Source organism: Anomaloglossus baeobatrachus, chromosome 1, assembly GCF_048569485.1.
Source record: "Anomaloglossus baeobatrachus isolate aAnoBae1 chromosome 1, aAnoBae1.hap1, whole genome shotgun sequence".
NCBI classification, from domain to species: Eukaryota; Metazoa; Chordata; class Amphibia; order Anura; family Aromobatidae; genus Anomaloglossus; species Anomaloglossus baeobatrachus.
In genome coordinates this window covers 696,501,831-696,519,485 of record NC_134353.1, presented here as the reverse complement: position 1 = coordinate 696,519,485, position 17,655 = coordinate 696,501,831, and positions in this window count along the sequence as shown.

Sequence of the window (17,655 nt, the reverse complement as noted above, 5' to 3'; positions counted from 1 at the left end):
CACACAGCGATCTGTGTGTCACAGCGGGAGAGCGCCTTTGAAGAAAACGAACCAGGGCTGTGTGTAACGAGCAGCGATTTCGCAGCAGGGGCCAGATCGCTGCTCAGTGTCACACACAGCGAGATCGCTAATGAGGTCACTGCTGCGTCACAAAAAGCGTGACTCAGCAGCGATCTCTGCAGCGATCTCGCTGTGTGTGAAGCACCCCTAACAAAATGGCTCTGCACTGGGAACTTAAAGGGAACCTGTCACCAGAATTTTCGCTATTAAACTAAAAGAATCCCCTTCTGCAGCTCCTGGGCTCCATTCTATAAAGATTCATCTCTTGCTAGTGGCCCCCCTTTCAGACCTAAATAACAACTTTATAAAATATTACCTTTTGCTATGGTAATGAGGTTTGCTGGCCCCGTGGGCGGGCTGTATTTCGTCTGTTATCCCCCTCCTGCAGCTGTTCGCCGTCCCCCAGTGTTCGTTTACATAGATGATGCCGCCGCCCTCATCTTCCGCAGTGCTTCGGGAGTCTCGCACATGCGCAGTGGCACTATCACGGGACTGAGCGCTGTTTTCAAATCGCGAGCGCCGGTGATGTTATTACGCAGGCGCGAGATTATGAGCGGTGCTGGGAATGTCATCACCAGCGTCATCCAAGTACCCGCCCATAATCTCACACCTGCGCAATAACATCACCAATTGAATAGCAGTGATTAAAGCTAGCTCTGTTCACTGTTAGGTTAGGGTACATGCCCACGATCCGGATGTAGAAGCATTTTAGAAGCAGTATACTTTATCTTCTGAATACGCTAGTGTCCTGGGCAGAAGAATGCACTGTCTGTGCCCACAATCAGTATTACTGATGCAGCATATTTTCACTGTGTTCTCCCACTTAGAGCACTAGCGTCTCTGCAAGAATAAATTGGCATGCTTTGGCTCGGAAACCCGTGCCGCATATCAGTTTATGTAGCGTCTAAAAGAAGCACAGTGGGCATGGGATTTCTTTAAATCCCATCCACTGTGTTTGTATTGTGCAATGCAACATTTTGGATGTAGAATTTTTTTGTTTTAAATATATTTTTTATTGAAGGTTTTACTAAATATTATACACAACAAATTCAAGGGTGATAATCCATTTTCCAATACGCAGACTGGGTAAGTAATGTTACTGTTAATGAAATATATATAAAATTATCTAATGATAATACAAGTAATAAAAATTAAAATAAATCAACACAAAAAGCCATAATCTAAGAAGCGTATATCAGGAGAATTTGGCCCAAAGCTATACCTATACCACTACCATTTCTGTCAATTGTTATGGCGGAGTTGACCTACAATTGTTTGAGATGCTCTTGTAAGACATACCATGTGGTTGCGGTAAATGGTTCTACAGTACTTCCTTTTCCCTCTAAAGAACAAAATTCTACAATAAAATGTTTCCATTCCAAAAGAAATCTGCCTGCTTGAGACGATTACTAACTGCACTCTATTTTTCTATCTCCATATAATGTTTCATCTAGGCCAGAGGTCTCAAACACGCGGGCCACATGCGGCTCCCTAAGCTGCTTCTTGTGGCTCTCAGACCCCGTGATGATTGTGGCCCAATGAAGGGAGCCGGCACTGGCAGGGCTTTTCTTCCTTCAAATTATTTGCGGCGCTGCTGGTAACACTAATCGTAGGCACGTACAAAGGCACCGAGAGAAACGAGGACAGGTGAAAAGATTTTTTTTGCGGATGTGAAGAGAGGCATAATAGGGGACCAGGATACGATACGATATGATACACTTTATTGATCCCGTGGGAAATTATGGTATCACAGCAGCACAACTTAAATCATAACATGAATTACTTAATTGACAAGACAGTAGAGTTGACAGAAGAACATTATACATTAGATTAGGACATACACAGCGGGTGAACTGAAAGTAGAAGAAATAAAGTAGACATTCACCTTGATGATGTAACACTAATGTTATTGTTGTACATTCCCATAGCAGTTGGCACAAATGATTTCCTATATTTTTCCTTCTTACACCTCAGCAGGATTTGCCGGTTACTGAAGGTGCTCTTCTGTCTCATGAATAGCTCGTATAATGGATGTGCATTATTACTCATAATCGCCATACACTTTTTCAGAGTTCTTCTCTCCACTACCTCCTCAAAAGAGTCCAGATTGCAGCCAACAGCAGAGCTTGCCTTCGTGATAAGCTTATTCAGCTTATTAGTAGAGTTGAGCGCGGTTCGTGGTTCGAGGTTCTCCAGTTCGCGGCTCGAGTGATTTTGGGGGCTGTTCTAGAACTAGAACTCAAGCTTTTTGCTAAAGCTCGATAGTTCTAGATACGTTCGAGAACGGTTCTAGCAGCAAAAAGACCAGCTAATTCCTAGCTGGCTTTCCGCTGTAATAGTGTAAAGGCCCTGTCACACACAGAGATAAATCTGCGGCAGATCTGTGGTTGCAGTGAAATTGTGGACAATCATTTCCAGGTTTGTAGCTGTGTACAAATGGAACAATATGTCCATGATTTCACTGCAACCACAGATCTGCCAAAGATTTATCTCTGTGTGTGACAGGGCCTTTAGTCACTCTGTGACTCACACTATTATGAAATTTCAGTGTATAGTGTGCGGGAACAGCGCATTCAGATCACTGCTGTATGGATAATGGCGATCGCCTTTTTTTTTTTTTTTACTTGTCTTCCTTCCCTAAGCGCGCGCGTGTAGTGGGGCGGGCCAGCATGTCAGCCAATCCCAGACACACACACAGCTAAGTGGACTTTTAGCCAGAGAAGCAACAGCATGTGTGATAGGATGTCCATGTCACATGTCCCTGCATTATAAAACCGGACATTTTCCTCCAGCACGCCATTATCTGCCTTCTGCGTCCTTGGTGTCAGTCATCACTGGCGTAGCTCCTATCGCCGATACTGCTGTGTACGCTCCATACACAGCGCTGTACAGCATAGGGATAGCACTTTCTATCAGTCCTTTTAAGGGCTAATACCGGCAGGGTCAGAGCCATAGGTGACAGGTCCGTGAAAACAGAGTTTAACAGCTACACAAGATGACAGCGTCTGTGTAGCTAAGGTCAGGGATTTCCTCACTGCATTTCTCCATTAGGAGGGATAGAAAGGCAGGCTTCCTTTCCTCTACCCAGAGACCCACAACCCTGCCACTGTACCCTCCTGCCCTTTGCACACTCAAACTCATTGTTACTAAGCCATTATACTAGCAAACACTGAGTGAACTTAGTGGCATCCTAAACGTGGCTGTTGGACTTCTGTATCGTCCCACAAGTGCAAAGATATTTGCAGCACCTCTGCCTGCATTGCACACTCAAACTCATTGTTACTAAGCCATTATACTAGCAAACACTGAGTGAACTTAGTGGCATCCTAAACGTGGCTGTTGGACTTCTGTATCGTCCCACAAGTGCAAAGATATTTGCAGCACGTCTGCCTGCATTGCACACTCAAACTCATTGTTACTAAGCCATTATACTAGCAAACACTGAGTGAACTTAGTGGCATCCTAAACGTGGCTGTTGGACTTCTGTATCGTCCCACAAGTGCAAAGATATTTGCAGCACCTCTGCCTGCATTGCACACTCAAACTCATTGTTACTAAGCCATTATACTAGCAAACACTGAGTGAACTTAATGGCATCCTAAACGTGGCTGTTGGACTTCTGTATCGTCCCACAAGTGCAAAGATATTTGCAGCAACTCTGCCTGCATTGCACACTCAAACTCATTGTTACTTACTAAGACATTATAATACCAAAAATTGAGTAAACTTAGTGGCATACAAGAAGTGGCTGTTGTACTCCATTAGTGCCCCACTGGTGCAAATCTATGTGCAGCACCTCTGCATGACACCCACCTGCCCTGTTTTTAATAAGCTATAATGATAGCAAAAAATACTGACATTTAGTGGCATCATAGAACTGGATGTTGTATTTCATTATTGTCCCACTGGTGCCAAGCTATTTCTAGCACCTGTGCAGGACACCCTCCTGCTCTGTTTTTAATAAGCTATAATGATAGCAAAAAATACTGCCATTTAGTGGCATCATAGAACTGGATGTTGTATTTCATTATTGTCCCACTGGTGCCAAGCTATTTCTAGCACCTGTGCAGGACACCCTCCTGCTCTGTTTTTAATAAGCTATAATGATAGCAAAAAATACTGCCATTTAGTGGCATCATAGAACTGGATGTTGTATTTCATTATTGCCCCACTGGTGCCAAGCTATTTCTAGCACCTGTGCAGGACACCCTCCTGCTCTGTTTTTAATAAGCTATAATGATAGCAAAAAATACTGCCATTTAGTGGCATCATAGAACTGGATATAGTATTTCATTATTGTCCCACTGGTGCCAAGCTATTTCTAGCACCTGTGCAGGACACCCTCCTGCTCTGTTTTTAATAAGCTATAATAATAGCAAAAAATACTGCCATTTAGTGGCATCATAGAACTGGATGTTGTATTTCATTATTGTCCCACTGGTGCCAAGCTATTTCTAGCACCTGTGCAGGACACCCTCCTGCTCTGTTTTTAATAAGCTATAATAATAGCAAAAAATACTGCCATTTAGTGGCATCATAGAACTGGATGTTGTATTTCATTATTGTCCCACTGGTGCCAAGCTATTTCTAGCACCTGTGCAGGACACCCTCCTGCTCTGTTTTTAATAAGCTATAATGATAGCAAAAAATACTGCCATTTAGTGGCATCATAGAACTGGATGTTGTATTTCATTATTGTCCCACTGGTGCCAAGCTATTTCTAGCACCTCTGCATGACACCCTCATGCACATTTTGCTACGCTAATGTTATAGCAAACTCAGGGAATTCATTGCTGCATTTGATAATTCGGAGGGATAGAAAGTGAGGCTTCCTTTAGCTTTTCCTTCTGTTCATAGACAGCATCTCCAAGTCCACACCCGAAGAGCAATTTCTCCTCCACGTGTAAGTGTGGAGAGGCAGCTAGTGCGCATGCGTGTGCCGATTTACCCCAGCCGCAGCCTAACTACAGTGTTTCGCCTAGTGAGTATGCTCAGCCTGACTGTGCCATTCCTGAGGCTAAGTCCTCATTTCGGGATACAGCGCATGCTCCCACACTTAGTGTGAAAAGCCTCTTTGCACAGGTACTTGCATTCCGTGCCGGGTCTAAGTCCTGTTTTGTGCCGAGACACCATGCTAATGCTGATAGTCTTTTTTCAGAGACTCTATTTCATGCAACTGACCATGCTCAGGCACTTACTGCATCAGAGACTAGGTCGGGTAATGAACTCTTTGGCCCTGCCCCTGATGTGGGGTGGCCCATATAGACCACAGGGCATCAGGTGTCCTGACGATGTGGCCAGGCCACTCCCAAATGGCTTGCAGAGGCCCGCCCCTATGACTTGTCACCTCATTATTGATGGTCAGACGATGACTGGTGAGGTGTTTATGTCGTGGCAGCCATGAGGTCATTATTGAAGTTGCGGTTCCAAATAGGACGCTAGTTATGCCACTCATGACATGTCACTCTGCTTTTGTCTCCAGGAGGTGCATTGTGGTCCACCCTGGTTTGGGGCGGACCCAGGTTATAAAACGGGCTGGAGCCAACAAGGAGGTGCGCAGTCTTCTATTATGCTCCGAAAGAGCACACCTCCATGTGTTGAACCCATTGCGGCTTTAGGCCAGAGGTAGGCAGGGATAGGGCGTCGATGCAGGCCGCCACCACAGTTGGTAACGCAGAACGGTTAAGACCAGCTCCTGTCCTACAAGTCCTGCTTGTGCAGCCCAGTGGCATTAACAGGCCTGCTGCTGCTGATGCGCCTGCTGTCCACAGGTGTGGCCCCAATGCACACGGTCAGCGTACTGAATGGCCCCTGTGATGTTAACAGGGAGTTCCTGGGCTGGGTGGGCGTGTGGACCCTGTGACGCTAACAGGGCTCCCAGTCTCAAGATCCGAGTGGCGTCTAACTCGGTTCAGGCAACTATTAGTTTCATAGCCACACAGATCTGTATCCTCCACCTAACCTTCCAGTTGACAACCTCTCCTTTTCCATCTGGGAGCACGGTGGACATTGACTGCTGATGGGGATATATACCTTTCTCTTTCTTTTCTTATTAATTTTCGTTATATAGCGGTAACATAGTATATACCACCTTATCCAAATCTGCCAGTCCCACCGTAACAGATGGTGTTTCTTCATCAAATGTTACTTTTGCTTAACCAACAAACCCACAGACAAAAACTTTTTTCCCCTTTCCAACACACCTGTTCCCCTTTCCACCAGCATTTGTCCTTTTTCAACTCATTTGGTATATGACCAAAAGTGCAACTCTGCAGGGACACCGTACTCAATGCCATCTCAGCACAGCAGCCAGCCCTCGGTCCCTCAGATGTGGACAAGTAAAAGCCCATTTCCTCCTATCCATGACAAAGTGTTGAGATTCACTCTGTGCAGCACTGGTGTTTACTGGAAAAGCAGATCTAAGAATCCGTACCACCTAATGCAGATACTCCTGTATACGTGCGTCCCTTTCTATGGCAGGAATTATTTCGGCAAATTTTGTCTTGTACCGGGGATCTAACAGTGTGGCAACCCAGTAGTTAGCATTACTTCGAATTCGTACAATCCGAGGGTCATGTTGTAGGTAGTGCAGCAAGAAGGCGCTCATGTGTCTTGTGCATCCAGGAGGACCAAGTCCTTGGTGTGTTGGTGGCAGAGAGGTGAGAATCGTGCCTCCTTCCTCTGCCCTCTCCCCCCAACCTCGCACAACCGAAATGTGAGCCAGTTCTCACTCATCTGCTGAGTCTTCCATGCCCATCGCCAGTTCGTCCTCCATTTCTTCATGGGCTCCTGCACCTTCCTCAACAATTTTTGCTGATACTATGCGCCCTTGTTAATCCCTCTCCCCCACCGTCCCTTGACTTCCGCCTAGGTGCCGCTCACCGTCTGGACCTTGTAGATCTTATTATCCCTTCTGCATATGACTCCTCCTGTACTTCCTCCCCTTCCTCTTGGACCAACACCTGACTCCGAATAATGCATACAGTGTGCTCCATCTTGTAGATGACCAGAATTGTCACGCTGAGAATGGCATCGCCAGTGCTAAAGATCTTCGTCGATATTTGTAAACTGTGTAGAAGGGTGCATAGGTCCTTGATCTGACACCACTCCAGCAGCGTGATCTGCACCACCTCTGGATCAAGTTAGCCCAGGGTATACGTCATACCGTATTTCAGCAGGGCTCTGCGGTGCTGCCACAGATGCTGAAACATGTGCAGATTCAAATTCCTGCGTGTCGGAACATCGCATTTCAGGCGTTTAACCGCCAGACCTAAAGACTTCAGGAGCGACGAAAGTTGTTGAGCTGCTGGGTGCGAAGGATGAAAGTGAGCACATAGCAGCGTGCCCGCTGCACAAGGCCATGTAGGCCGGGATGGTATTTTAAAAATTGCTGGAGAAACGGATTCAACACGTGAGCCATACAAGGCACGTGTGTCACATTGCCCTGACGAAGGGCCGCAGACAGGTTTGCATCATTGCCGCACACGGCTGTTAAGTCACCAACGTAGTCCACTCAATCAATTTGTACTCCGGTCGCCAGGTGACAACATGTTCCTTTCGTGCATAGTGCTGATGATGGGAAAGGAGTCGATGCCAGCGGCGCAGGTGGACGCAGGTTATGCTCACCCACTGGGCTGCGTTACCTTGACAGATGCAGAACCACAGGCTGAATGTAGGTGGTGGGTATCTCACAGATGAAGTACCATCATTCAGCTACAACCAATGGGAAGACATCACACCCTTTTTTAGGCCCCTCCTGTCTGCAGACCACTGCCAGACAAAGCTATGAACCTCTTGTTACTGTTACCCCCAGTTCAGTTTTATGATTTTGTGTGCTTGTTACCTGTGACTACTTTTCCTGCTTGCTGTTTATGTACCTCGTTGGCCGATCCGCATTTCACCTCTGCTTGTTTTCTGATTAACTCCAGGCCATCCCATTCTGTTCCTCTTCCTCAATTAATGTTTTGACCCTGCCTGACTACTATTCTCTGGAACTGCAGCCTTCCACAGGTATTGATCAACTTGGGCTCTGTGTAATTCCAAATCACTGTATAGGGGTTAAAGGGTTTCAGGGTTCTGGGTGTCCAGCTTGGTGAGTGGCTTCCCTCTAGCCTATCCTTTACAGCCCATCTGAGTGTGTCGATCCAGGCAGGCGTTACACCGTGCCCTGGTCAGAAGGCCATGTAGGCCGGGATAGTGTTTTAAAAATTGCTGGACAACCAGGTTCAACACGTGAGCCATACAATGTGTGTCACATTGCCCTGAAGAAGGGTCGCAGACTGGTTTGCATCATTGTCGCACCCGACCTTCCCTGGCTGCTGGTTGAGTGGAGACAACCATTGATGAAACTCGGTCTCACTCTCCAGAGCTAATCGTCCACAATTCCTCAGCGGTGTCTCACATTTCCCCTACATTTCAAAGTAAACATTTGACCGCCTGATGGCCTTGAGCTCTGCTGCCAGTATAGTAAGGAGGTGTGTGGGATTCCTTGGGCGCAGTTTCAAGGAAGGGTGGACTGACCACACAGGGTTTGGGCCGAGGTGGAGGACCCACACGAGGTTGAGGAGGCAGAAGCAGTGGAGGAACTTGTACATACAGAGGAAGGATTGACACACAAGTCGTGGGGACGGCAAGACTTGTACAGCAAACCCTTCTCCATCTCTCACCATAGTTACCCAGTGCCCAGTCAGCAACATGTAACTCCCCTGTCCATGCTTACTGGTCCAAGTATCAGTGGTGAAATGCACCCTGTCACACACAGAGTTTCTCAAGGAATCGGTGAGGTTCTGTGCGACCTACTGTGGTAGCGCGGGCACGCCGTTCTTGGAGGAGTGACGACTGGCCATCGGCTCATGGGGCACTGCAATGGGCATAAGGTCTCGAAAATCCTCGGTCTCAAAAGGGTGTAAAGGCAGCCTTTCTGTTGCCAACAAGTTGCAGATGATGAAACTCAACCTCTTAGGCATGTCATGCCCTTCGAAAATTATGTAAAACACAGCGAGGGGACTCCAACCACAGTCTCCCTTGTTTCCACTAATTGGGCCACACACACCCCACTTAACTGGCATCACTTGATCCCCCTGTTCAAAATGAAACAGATGCTTTGCATGAAGCACTCTCAAAAATATGCGTGCCTTTCGCCTCCCCTGGCTGAGCCAGGGGAAGAAAAGTCCTCTGAGAGCCATGTCCACATTGTCAGTGGACAGACACGTGTGCTTATCTGCCAGCAGACCCCCAGCAGCACTGAAGACAGGTTCCGAGAGAACGCAGGCTGCAGGACACGACAAGATCCCCAAGGCGTACGTGGCAAGCTCAGGCAATTTATCCAGATTGGAAGCCTAAAATGAGCAGGGCTCAAGTTGCACAATAATGGCATCGACGTTTCCTTGCATATATTCATATATCTGTGTGTCCTCCTCTTTTTCCTTGTCCAGCTCTTTTGTTTTCGCATGAGTATATGTCCTTGTCACTTTCCCATGTGTTTGTGTTGTGTTGTGAGTTGTTTGTCACCTTTTGGACACCTTGAGGGTGTTTTCTAGGTGTTTTTATGTGTTTGTGAATGCCTGCCATTGTTTCCTATGCAGTTCGAGTTCGGTTCGTCGAACGGTCGACGAACCGAACTCGAACGGGACCTCCGTTCGACGAACCGAACTCGAGCCGAACCACGACCGGTTCGCTCATCTCTACTTATTAGCATCAGAGACCCGCACACTACTACCCCAGCAGATGAGTGCAAAAAAGATGGCACTTGCCACTACAGACTGGTAGAACATTTGTAACATTTTGCTGCACACATTAAAAGACCTCATTTTCCTTAGGAAATACAATCTGCTCAGCCCCTACTTGTAGACCCTCTCTGAGTGGCATCTCCAGTCCAGTTTGCTATGGGGACATTAATAAAGGATGGGCACATTACTACAGGGCACAAGGATGGAGCACATTACTACAGGGGACAAGGATGGGGCACATTACTACAGGGCCCAAAGATGGGGCACATTACTACAGGGCACAAGGATGGTGCACATTATTACGGGGCACAAGGATGGGGCATGTTACTACTGGCTCACAATCTCTGTTCTAGTTAGTGTCAAAAGTTTTCATTGAGGTTGAGGTCATGGATCTATCCAAGCCAGTGAAGTTCTTCCATATCAAATTCAGACACCATGCCTTTATTGACCTTCCTTTACAGTTGGCACATTGTAGTCAGGTAGGAAACATTCTCCTGTCATTCCACAAAACTAGACATTACTGTCACGGGTGACAAGGGGACACAGTGGGACCTATGCTGGCACTAAGACTGGGACCCTGGCGCTCACTCTCACCCCGGAGGTACCTTTGAAGGTAGGGAGGTCTGGGCCCCTGACCTGGCCCTGTCTCCTACCCTGACCTAATACCCTTGCACCCCAAATCCAGGGGTGGGCAAAACACAAAGTAATAAACCTCTCACAAGACAAAGACAAGGGGGTTAAACTGAAACTCACAGACACCGCAAATATCCAGAGAGGGGAGACAAAAAGACACCCGAGGGGATAAACCGAAGGGGAAGGAGAAAGTCACATCAGAAAACTTTCATACAGCACAGACAATAAATCGCTGGTCACCAAACTAATCTGGACTACACATAACAATTACCATCAGATTGTCAGGTAGAGAAGCATAATTCGACACTCCGCAAAATACGTGTCCACTGGAGGCGTGCTTAAAGGGAACCTGTCATGTAAAAAAAAATTATTCTGCAGACATAGGATTAATCTGCAGGTTTGAAGCTGCTTGGTGCTCACAATGAGAGCCCTGCTGCCTGGAGGAAATTAACTTTATTCTTCCCAGCAGCTTCGGGCTTTCAGTCATACAGGCAGGCCGCCACAGCTTCAGTCACTGCTCTGTGCATAGAAAGAGGCAGTTGTGACCAAACCCTGCACTGACTGAAAGCCGGCTCAGCATTTGTGTTAATTAACATAGTAAGTTCCCTTTAATTCCAATCCATCCAAAATTGTGCTTGGTGACATAAGGTTTGCATGCAGGGGCACAGACATGCAAATCCATGCCATGAACCTCCTGGTTGACAGTGGTTGTGCTGGAGTTAATGCCAGAGTAGATTTGGAACTTTGCAGGTTTTGAGTCAGCTATCGTTGGCAATTTATATAAACTATGCACCTCAGCATTCTGTGAACCAATTCAGTTACTTTAAAGGGGTTATGCCACAAACAAAGTACACTTTCATTAACAGATTTTGGAATAAAAATCAGTGCTGTCCTGTCTATACTCTTTTGCATCCTGCCCAGGCTTCTGTCGCCACACTGACAGGTAATAATAATAATAATTTTTATTCATTTACAGTGCCTACAAGTAGTATTCAACCCCCTGCAGATTTAGCAGGTTTGATAAGATGCAAATAAGTTAGAGCCTGCAAACTTCAAACAAGAGCAGGATTTATTAACAGATGCATAAATCTTACAAACCAACAAGTTATGTTGCTCAGTTAAATTTTAATAAATTTTCAACATAAAAGTGTGGGTCAATTATTATTCAACCCCTAGGTTTAATATTTTGTGGAATAACCCTTGTTTGCAATTACAGCTAATAATCGTCTTTTATAAGACCTGATCAGGCCGGCACAGGTCTCTGGAGTTATCTTGGCCCACTTCTCCATGCAGATCTTCTCCAAGTTATCTAGGTTCTTTGGGTGTCTCATGTGGACTTTAATCTTGAGCTCCTTCCACAAGTTTTCAATTGGGTTAAGGTCAGGAGACTGACTAGGCCACTGCAACACCTTGATTTTTTCCCTCTTGAACCAGGCCTTGGTTTTCTTGGCTGTGTGCTTTGGGTCGTTGTCTTGTTGGAAGATGAAATGACGACCCATCTTAAGATCCTTGATGGAGGAGCGCAGGTTCTTGGCCAAAATCTCCAGGTAGGCCATGCGATCCATCTTCCCATGGATGCGGACCAGATGGCCAGGCCCCTTGGCTGAGAAACAGCCCCACAGCATGATGCTGCCACCACCATGCTTGACTGTAGGGATGGTATTCTTGGGGTCGTATGCAGTGCCATCCAGTCTCCAAACATCACGTGTGTGGTTGGCACCAAAGATCTCGATCTTGGTCTCATCAGACCAGAGAACCTTGAACCAGTCTGTCTCAGAGTCCTCCAAGTGATCATGAGCAAACTGTAGACGAGCCTTGACATGACGCTTTGAAAGTAAAGGTACCTTACGGGCTCATCTGGAATGGAGACCATTGCGGTGGAGTACGTTACTTATGGTATTGACTGAAACCAATGTCCCCACTGCCATGAGATCTTCCCGCAGCTCCTTCCTTGTTGTCCTTGGGTTAGCCTTGACTCTTCAGACAAGCCTGGCCTCGGCATGGGTGGAAACTTTCAAAGGCTGTCCAGGCCGTGGAAGGCTAACAGTAGTTCCATAAGCCTTCCACTTCCGGATGATGCTCCCAACAGTGGAGACAGGTAAGCCCAACTCCTTGGAAAGGGTTTTGTACCTCTTGCCAGCCTTGTGACCCTCCACGATCTTGTCTCTGATGGCCTTGGAATGCTCCTTTGTCTTTCCCATGTTGACCAAGTATGAGTGCTGTTCACAAGTTTGGGGAGGGTCTTAATTAGTCAGAAAAGGCTGGAAAAAGATATAATTAATCCAAACATGTGAAGCTCATTGTTCTTTGTGCCTGAAATACTTCTTAATACTTTAGGGGAACCAAACAGAATTCTTGTGGTTTGAGGGGTTGAATAATAAATGACCCTCTGAATAAACTTTTCACAATTTAAAAAAAAAAAAAGAAATAACATTCTTTTTTGCTGAAGTGCATTTCACACTTCCAGGCTGATCTACAGTCCAAATGTCACAATGCCAAGTTAATTCCGAATGTGTAAACCAGCTAAATCTGCAGGGGGTTGAATACTACTTGTAGGCACTGTATATAGCGCTATTAATTCCACAGCGCTTTACATAGATTGGCAACACTGTCCCCATTGGGGCTTACAATCTAGAGTCCCTATCTGTATGTCTTTGGAGTGTGGGAGGAAACCGGAGTACCCGGAGGAAACCCACGCAAACACGGGGAGAACATACAAACTCCTTGCAGATAGTGACCTTGGTGGGATTTGAACCCAGGACCCCAGCGCTGCAAGACTGCAGTGCTAACCACTGAGCCACCGTGCCGCCCGTATAATGCATTATATCAGCAGAGTAATGAAAATTAAAGTCCCATAGAGGGATTAAGTAAAAAAAAAGTTAAAAAGAAATATAAAAATATTTTATTAAAAAAATTACAAAATAAAGAAAATATATATACAGTTAGGTCCACATACAGTGGGGAAATAAGCATTTAGTCAGCCACCAGTTGTGCAAGTTCTCCCACTTAAAAAGATGAGAGAGGCCTGTAATTGACATCATAGGTAGACCACAACTATTAGAGACAAAATGAGAAAACAAATCCAGAAAATCACCTTGTCTGATTTGGCAAGATTTTTTTGGCAAATTATGGTGGAAAATAAGTATTTAGTCATCTAAAAACATGCAAGATTTCTGGCTCTCCCAGACCTGTAACTTCTTCTTTAAGAGGTTCATCTGTCCTCCACTCATTACCTGTAGTAATGGCACCTGTTTGAACTTGTTATCAGTATAAAAGACATCATCCGCAACCTCAAACAGTCACACTCCAAACTCCACTATGGTGAAAACCAAACACCTGTCAAAGGACACCAGAAACAAAATTGTAGCCCGCACCAGGCTGGAAAGACGGAATCTGCAATAGGCAAGCAGCTTGGTGTGATTAAATCAACTGGGGCAGCAATAATAAGAAAATGGAAGACCTACAAGACCACTGATAATCTCCCTCGATCTGGGGCTCCACGCAAGATCTCACCCCGTGGAGTGAAAATTATCACAAGAACGGTGAGGAAAAATCCTGGAACTACACAGTGGGACCTAGTGAATGACCTGCATAGAGGTAACAAAGGCTTCAATCAGTAACAAACTATGCCACCAGTGACTCAGATCCTGCAGTGCCAGACGTGTCCCCCTGCTTAAGCCAGTACATGTCCGGGCCCGTCTGAAGTTTGCTAGAGAGCACTTGGATTATCCAGAAGAATATTGGGAGAATGTCACATGGTCTGATGAAACCAAAGTTGAACTGTTTGGTAGAAACACAACTCGTTGTGTTTGGAGGAGACAGAATGCTGAGTTGCATCCAAAGAACACCATACCTACTGTGAAGCATGGGGGTGGAAACATCATGGTTTGGGGCTGTTTCTCTGCAAAGGGACCAGGACGACTGATCTGTGTACATGACAGAATGAATGGGGCCATGTATCGTGAGATTTTGAGTGCAAATCTCCTGCCATCAGCAAGGGCATTGAAGATGAAACGTGGCTGGGTCTTTCAGCATGATAATGATCCCAAGCACACCGCCAGGGCAACAAAGGAGTAGCTGCGTGAGAAGCATATGAAGGTCCTGGAGTGGCCTAGCCAGTCTCCAGATCTCAACCCCATAGAAAACCTTTGGAGGGAGTTGAAAGTCTGTGTTGTCTAGCGACAGGCCCAAAACATCACTGCTCTATAGGAGATCTGTATAGAGGAATGGGCCAACATATCACCAACAGTGTGTGCCAACCTTGTGAAGACTTACAGAAAACGTTTCACCTCTGTCATTGTCAACAAAGTATATATAACAAAGTATTGAGATTAACTCTTGTTATTGACCAAATACTTATTTTCCACCATAATTTGCAAAACAAATCTTCCCAACTCAGAGAAGGTGATTTTCTGGATTTGTTTTCTCATTTCGTCTCTCATAGTTGTGGTCTACCTATGATGTCAATTACAGGCCTCTCTGATCTTTATAAGTGGGAGAACTTGCACAATTGGCAGCTGACTAAATACTTTTTTTCCCCACTGTAGATTTGGACACTAACACAAATTTAGTTTTTTTTTACCTGTTTACTGAAACATATTCAAGTTATAGTTATATAATGGACATGGACATAAAGTCCTGATTAGAGATGGGCGGACTCGCAGATAATCGGGACTGGCAGGTCCCTGTCATCTGTTTTTTTACAACCTGGTTCTGACACAGAATCCCTGTATAAGGGGTACTTCACACACAGGGAGATCGCTACTGAGATCGCTGCTGAGTCACGTTTTTTGTGACCTCATTAGCGATCTCGCTGTGTGTGACACTGAGCAGCGATCTGGCCCCTGCTGTGAGATCGCTGCTCGTTACACACAGTGCTGGTTCGTTTTTTTATTGTTGCTCTCCCGCTGATAAGCACACATCGCTGTGTGTGACAGCGAGAGAGCAACAATCCTGAATGTGCAGGGAGCAGGAGCCGGCGTCTGACAGCCTGCGGTAAGCTGTAACCAAGGTGGTTACCCGATATTTACCTTCGTTACCAGCCTCCGCAGCTCTCACGCTGCCAGTGCCGGCTCCTGCTCCCTGCACACGCTAAGTTAAGCGGTGTGAGCTGGTAACTAAGGTAAACATCGGGTAACCATACCCGATGTTTACCTTAGTTACTAGTGTCCGCAGCTTCCAGACGCCGGCTACGTGCAAGCGCAGCGTCGCTTGCACGTCGCTGCTGGCTGGGGGCTGGTCACTGGTGAGATCTGCCTGTTTGACAGCTCACCAGCGACCATGTAGCGATGCAGCAGCGATCCTGACCAGGTCAGATCGCTGGTCGGATCGCTGCTGCATCGCTAAAGTGTGAAGGTACCCTAACTGTATGGGGATCAGAAACCGGAGATTAAAACTGTTGCTACAAGGGATCAGGAGATAAGAGCGAGTGCGATCTACTTACCAAAGTTCTGTCATGGGGGCAAGCTGCTTCCAGGTCATGCATTCACTTCCAGAGCAGCTAATTAACCTTCATTTAATATGCACTGCTTTCCCCGCTCACCGGTGCCTGTGATTTGTTGCAGTCAGCCGCGTCCCCACACTGAGTGTCAGCTGACTGCTTCCATTCATAGGCACTATGCTCATCTATATCGTAGTCACACTGGAATGTGGCATCCGATGCAAGAGCATCGGATGCGATATGCTAATGACCCTCGGCTCAGGCTCTGCTGCGAGCGTGGTGTGTCATGTGATTGTGTCCCGATCCTGCGATTGGATGACAGCTGCGGAGGAGAGGGAGGGATTCCACCCATCTCCTCCATTGTCAGCCTTTTTTTGCATACATTACACTGCACTTGGATGTTTCTCTTGCACCCATAGACTTGATTTACCACTACAATGAATGGGTGTGGTTTTTTTGATAGGAATAGCAGGGATTGGTTAGTTCACCTCAGGGCAGTAACAGGATATGAGATAAGTTAAGAGGTCCCTGTGCTTTTGTGTGCAATGATTAAGGACTTCATTGTCCGAAACATGTTTGCCCTGACCTGAGATATATCTCTGTTTTTCACTGTCTTTTTTCATTTTCATTTTTTTGTAATGTTTTTACATTTTTCTAAATAAACTTTTGTGGATTGTACACACGTGGGATGCTGGATCCTTTTTCTTATTTCATAGTCTTGTATGGGTGCGAGTGATAGAAGACTCGCAGACAATCACAGCATGCTGCCATTTTTCCTCCGTTCGATTAGGGCTGAGGAAAAACTCGCAGATGTGAGCTGCAGCATTGTCTTCCATGGGGCCGAGTGCAATGCAAGATTTTCTCACTGCACTAGTGCGAGTCAAACTTCAGTGTGACTATGCCCGTATAGTAAAAATAAATAAATAAATTGGTGTATGTTCCCCCATATTATGATACTAAGGCTACTTTCACACATCAGTTTTCTGTATTCAGGTACAGTCCTTTTTTTTGCCGTATCCAACGTTTCCGGTTTTGTTGTGCAAACCGGAGCAAACCGGACCCACCGGATCCGGTTTTAAGCGGATCCGTTGTGAACGGATCCGGAAAAAAACGGATCCGGTGTGTCCGGTTTGCATCCGTTTTGCATCCGTTATGTCCGTTTTTTGACGGATCCGTTTTTAAAACACTAAACAAACAATTAACGAGTTCCGTATTCTGATTGGCTATTGGGAAAATATAGTATATATACAGTATTTTGAAGCATATATTACAGAATGAAGACAGAGACAAGCAGAAACCATGGATGCTATTCTTGCAAATTACTCAAAGATCACTGCAGATTTTATATTTGAGGCAAATCGCTTGGCTATCATCGTCAGAGAAAAGGAGCGACAGCGACTGAGGCGTCAGCGACATCGACGCTTTTGGATCCATCCCCTGACTGCCCAGAGACTGACACGTGGGGTGTTTTCAACCCTATACCTGGAGCTCCGTGGAAACCATGAAAAATTCACAAGCTATGTCCGGATGGCAGTGAATAATTTTGACGTCCTCCTTGGCCTTGTTGCGGACAACATCCGTAAAACGGACACCTTCTGCCGTTACTCTATAACACCCGAGGAGCGTTTGCTGGTTACGCTTAGGTAAGTTTTTTTTTTTTCGAACTGTATCCTCCTGTAAATTGACTTTTAACTGTAATGTGTTTGCTATTATTTTTTTATAATTATTGTCTTTCCTTTACAGATTCCTTGCAACTGGAGAGTCGCTTTCGTCCCTCCACTACCAGTTTCGACT